The following is a 6,053-nucleotide window of genomic DNA, read 5'->3' as shown; positions in this document are numbered from 1 at the left end:
ACGTTCCTATTCTTAAGAGAATAAAAAGCCTGAAAAAAATATGACTAATGCTTTTATGGTAAAAATATAATGACTAAAGAACCAGCATGTCACAAATATTGCAGGCCTGTGACCATCTCCGAAAGAAGGCATAACCCAGTTGCAAAGGAGAAATCCCACCCGTGTTGTTTCACTAACCTTTTTCTACAGCATGTGGCTATTATACCATAACTTGACCTATTTAGGGACAGCAGAAACCTGAGTTTTCATAGCCCCAGAGCAACTGTCAAAATTCAGTTCGGGCAAAGCCCTCTTGTTTGAGAACCTGAGTTACCTTCTCCACCTATCTATAATAAACATTATTCAAGCTATAAATGCCCCCAGAAAGGCCCCAAATTGGCCTTTGATACAAAATACAAGACTCTGTTGGGCAAAGGTGAGAATATACATCTCTAGTTTGTGCATTTCCTTTCTTATTCGTGTGAGTATAAATAGTATTGTTCATGGTCATCACCGTTTGTATAATACAAATTGGAAGGTATTTTTCACATTTGCATTTCATTTAATCCTGACAATTTTGGTAAAGTGTTTTACAAATAGAAATGTTCTACAGATGGAAAGAAACTAGCACATAGGAACGTTAAGTGATTTGTCCCCGAGTATATACATCAGAAACAGCGGATTCCGAAAGTTAAGAGCTAGGTCTTCTAAGTCCTCCTCACACCATACCACAATTCCTTTGTTCCTTCAGCAAACACTTACTGAGCACGTACTATGTGCTTGGTGCTGTTCTAGGCAAAAGGGTTACAGCAGTGAATAAAACAGACAAAACCCTTGACCTCATGGGATTCACATTCCAGTCATGAGAGCTGGACAATAAACAAAATAAATAAAAAGATATATAGTATGGTAGATGGTGATAAGTGCCATGGAGGTCAGATGGGGATCGCTGAGGCAATGATAAGTAGAATAAACAGGGAAAGTTCCACTGATAAGGGAACACTCGAGTAGAGCCCGGAGGGAGGGGTGGGAGTGAGCCCTGTGTTTACCTGGGGCGAGTGTTGTGGGATGAAGGAACAGTGAGGGCAGTGTCCCTGATGCAAACATCGATCTAATACGTTCGAAGCCAGTGTGGCTGGAGTGAGCCGGGAGAGGGCACTGGGAGTTGAAGTCAAAGAGGCAAAGAGGTGATAGGATCCAGGTCATGGAGCCATGCAGCCCATGGTGGCAACTTTATCTTCCTGTCAGGGTGAGAGGAAAGGCTAGTGGAAGGTTCTGAATGGCATTATCTGATTTACATTGTAGGGAAATCACCCTGGAAGCCATGTTAAAAATAGATGAGGGAGACCCAGGCAGAATGAGGCCACTACCCCAGTGAGAGACGATGGATCTGTTCTGGAGATAAAGCCAAAGGATTTGCTGACAGACTGGATATAGTGGTTTGAGAGAAAAGAAAGTACAAAGGATGACTCCAAGGTGTTTGACGGCAAACATGGAGCCACGGAGCTCATCAAGGCAGCGGGAAACACTGAAGCAAAGGCAGGGTGGGGTTGGGGAAGAAGATCAAGAGGCTGGTTAGGGACTTGAGACGCTGGATAACAAGTGGACTACCCCAGTGGCGATATCCAGCACACAGGTGTTGATTTGAATATGGAGTTCAGAGAGAGTGCTGGGCTGGAGGGGTAGTTTAGGGCTCACCCGCTTATGAGGTCACCGAGGGAATGGGCGCAGATGGCCAAGAGAAGAGGCCCAGAGTCTGAGATTGGGGTCCAAGTGCAAATGTGTTTCAAGAAGGAGAGAATAATCAACCATGTCAATGCTGCTGGCAGATCAAGCAACACAAAACTGAAAAAAGTGACCACTAGACCATTTAGCAGCATGCAAATCATTGCAGCCTTGCCACGGTTTTTGTTGAGTGGCGTACAGAAAAAAACCTGACTGTAGGAGAGTTAAAGATAGGAGAGAATACAAACATTTATCTCGGGGGATTTGCATGAGGGAAGAGAAATAGGCAGTAGCTAGAGATGGTATTAGAGCCAGAAATATTTTGTGAAGATTCAAGAAATAAGGGATGGGTTTGCATATTGGTGGGAATGGCCCAGTAAAGAAGAAAATGTTGAGTCTGCAAGAGAGAGGGAGAAGTGCTTGCTCTCCACCACGGAGTAGACCAAGGTGGCCGGGGAGAGTGTGGGGAGGGGTCGGACTGGGGGAGGGGCGGGGCGGCTCTCCCACCCTGCAGCCGTGGGCCACCAGGCAGCATCTGGGCACAGAGGCCAGGAGGCAGGTGGGAGTGGGGGAGGGGGTGTGGAGGTGTTTGTGCGGGTTCCTTTCTGATTGTTCCTGTGCTCTCAATGAATAGGAAACCACGTCACCCCCTGAGAGTAAAGATGGAAACAGAGGTGTCAGACCTTGACAACAGAGAAAAAGGAATGAGGAAGCCATTTGGGGGAAAAAATAGAGAATTCTCTACTGCCAGGCACAATTGGCGAGCAACTATAAATTTAAAATGAGACCAGCCACTACCATTGTTTGCTCTCTTTTTTGAGACATACTCAGTTATGTGGGCACAAGAGCAGAGTAGGAGGAGCGTTTAATTCAAGCAGAGCTGTGGTTTAGCCAACTGAGTAAGAGGGAGTGTGCCAGTATTACACAGCCTTCTACCCACTCTACCCAGAATACCCCACCCAGAGTCTCCAGCGATGGCCCAAAGATAGACGAGTTGGAAAAAAAACAAAAACAAAAACTAATGACCACCTTGTAGCTTCAGACACGGGGTAGCGGACCCGTAGTCTTGTCTCTGACACCGGTGCCAAAGAATACACCGTGACCGGGTGTAACTGTCCTCCTGATGTCGAATACAGATTTAACAACATGGTTAATCCAAACCCTTGGCTCCTTTAAAAATCTATGATGGGGTGCCTGGGAGATGCATTTGGTTAAGTGTCTGACTCTTGGTTTCAGCTCAGGGCATGATCTCAGGGCGTGAGACCGAACCTGGCATCGGGCTCCTCGCTCAGCGTGGAGTCTGCTTGAGAGTCTTTCTCCCTCTCCCCTCTGCTCGTGCTCTCTCTATCTCTCAAATAAATAAATCTTTAAAACATATCTATAATGGTCTTTAACACCAAAAACACTTAAATCTTGTCTTCCTTTTTGTTAAGTTTGGCCCTGCCAGTTCTCAGGGCAATTGACTATTGAATTTTGCTCTCATCTACAAAAGCAACACTATTTTTTTTTTACCCTAACTTAATTTCTCATGCATCTAATACGTTCTAATACTCTGATATTTAGCAAGCAACCCCGTGTGCAGTGTAGTGATATCAATGATGCTGATAATTACTGCATCAGGCTGTTTACACTGCAGATATATGTCAGAAAGGGAAGCATGTTACTTAAGCAAAAGCAGCTGACTGAAATTGCTTGTTCATTCTTACTAGAGTCAACAGTATGAGCAAGCCTTGGGTTGCCTGCCCTTATTGATACGGCTAGCTTGCTAATGGGCACTTTTAGACGTCAAATGGTGGCCCAGAGACTTACCTGGGCTGAAGTTTGGGAGACATTATTCTGATAAAATAACATGAACTTGGGAGCAGAAATTTCTAATAGTTGATTTTAGTCTGTACTGGCCTTTTCTGTGACGTAGCCAGCACACTAATATCCCCAAACCTCAGGGAAAACCTTGCTGCCTACGTGAGACATATGTTAGAGGTGCTCCGTGGGAACGAAGAGAAGAAATGGTCTTCAGAATTCAGCACTGAAACCAAAATCACTGTGGCTGGGGGCCGAGAGCACTGTTAGAAAGCTGGGGACATCAGCAAAGCAAGGGCACACCCAGGGCTGCGATGGCTCCGAGCATCCCCCAGACATCACCTGCCACGGCCCAAGGTGCACTGAGAGCTTGCCACGCGCTACACCTAACACCTAAGGGTGAAGTTGGGAGCTGACTTCGAGCTCTTCTCCACTGCGATGGCTTCCTTGACTTTTGACCACCTAGAATAATTTAGTTATCTGAGCCCATGGAAATAAACAGAACTAATCCGCTTCAAACCCAGTGCCGGCTTCTAGCAAACCCCAAACTAAGAACTTACAAACTTTTAAACATTGCCCTGAGAGACACGTGTTTTTATTGTTTTAATACCTACATTGTTTTGCAATACATACAAAAAATATTTACACTTAAACATTTTGTTTTGGCTTGTTGAAGTTCACACTTGGAAGGATACCAAATGGGATTCTGGCAGAGTGAGCAACCGAGTCACTTGGCAGCCCTGTGCTGCTGACAACATTCGTTTATTCCAAAAGAAGAAAATGGGCCCAATTTCTGCCTCCTACAGCCAGACAGAGCAATGGGTAGGACTCCATTATTTTTAAATAAGAACGATTATTGACGGATAACACTTGCATTGCAAGGACAGAACGCGCTGCTGCGAGCCGATTTGGAAATTCAGGGCGAGCGTGAGTAATGAAGGCTAGGCATTCCAACCCTCATGGCAATGGCCTCCCTTCATGTGCATTGAGACCTCATTATGGAGAACCGTTGCCTGCCGGCAACTATTATTACATATTGGAGTAACATAATTATTAACTAGAAGCAAAGCTGCAATGACTAGAACAAAAAGGCTCAACCTTTCATCTGCCCCTTTTCCCTCTCACGTCTCCTAAGAAAAGGGGCCGATGTGAAGTCTTAGTTAAATTCTGAATAAGTTGAGCATTGTCACCATATTCCCCAGCATGACCTTCACGCCTCCCACGATTAGGTTCTTTTTCTTTAATAATATTTTTATTATATTATGTTAGTCACCGTACAGCACATCCCTAGTTTTTGATGTAAAGTTCCATGATTCATTAGTTGCGTATAACACCCAGTGCACCATGCGATACGTGCCCTCCTTACTACCCATCACCAGCCTATCCCATCCCCCCACCCGCCTCCCCTCTGAAGCCCTCAGTTTGTTTCCCAGAGTCCATAGTCTCTCATGGTTCATTCCAAGATTAGATTCTTAAACGTGTCCATGAGGGCATTCAGCGTTTCAGTGCTGTCTCCTGTTTACAGTAGTGCCTGGGACCGGCACAGGGTCAGATAAAACAGAAAGTTAATTCGTGGAAATAAATGAAAACATAATTGAGAAACAGAACGAGTCCCCAAATGTCTGATGCTACAAGGACAGTCGTGATGAAAATGAAATGTTGCCTCCACGGTCTGCAGCGTCTGACCACCAAACACGCTTCCTTCGTGACTTACTCGCCATGAAATAATTTCTTCCAAACCCACCTTCGTATTTCTCTCTTTTGCTAAGATTCCATTTTTCTCACCAGCCTCATGTTTTTCACAGCTCTAAGCAGGCTGAACAGGTAAAAGAAGCTGTTTGTGGCTGGTCTGCGTTTCGCAATCTTACAGAGAAGGGGTGAGGTTGGATTGATAACACGGAGGCGAGAACCGATAGCTTCGCCATCCGCATAGACCTGTCCCTATCCCCTCGCAGTTGTCCCACTAAAGCCATTCAGAAAGGACCAGAGTACACTCACGCGGTGTGCTTCGTTCTCAAGGGCCCTTTCAAAATCAGACTTTCCCAGGTCTCATGACCTTGACACCTGACACTGCGGATTGGAGGACGTTCCTCAATTTGGGTTCGTGCAGGGTTTCCTTATGACTCGATGCGGGATATGCCTATCTGGCAGAAATGTCACAGAAGTGATGCTGTGCTCTTCTCACTGGCTGCTAGCAGGTCGTGTGCAGTGGGGATGGTGCGGGGCTGGGGTGGCGCGGGGCCGAGACAGTGCGGGGCTGGTGTTCGTAGTGATGGCGAGATCAAGGGCTCTCCAGCAGACTCCAGCACTGTCAGGTCGTCTTTCTCACTTTGGAATGAGGATGTCCTTGAAGAGGACAAGCTGTGAAACTCTGTAAGTGTCCCCATCCTCATCCAGCTTCCACCCGCCAGGCCCAGCACACCTGGGTGTTTCCTGCATCCCTCACCACAAGTGTCCAGTGCCAGTTCTCCGTTCCACAAGCCCTTCCACGTCAAGACGCTGGCATTCTGCTAAAAGCTTCCTCTCTTCCCTGTTCATTGATGTCAGAA

Source organism: Ailuropoda melanoleuca, chromosome 10, assembly GCF_002007445.2.
Source record: "Ailuropoda melanoleuca isolate Jingjing chromosome 10, ASM200744v2, whole genome shotgun sequence".
NCBI lineage: Eukaryota > Metazoa > Chordata > Mammalia > Carnivora > Ursidae > Ailuropoda > Ailuropoda melanoleuca.
The sequence above is the reverse complement of the archived record's forward strand: the minus strand, read 5'-3'. Positions refer to the sequence as shown.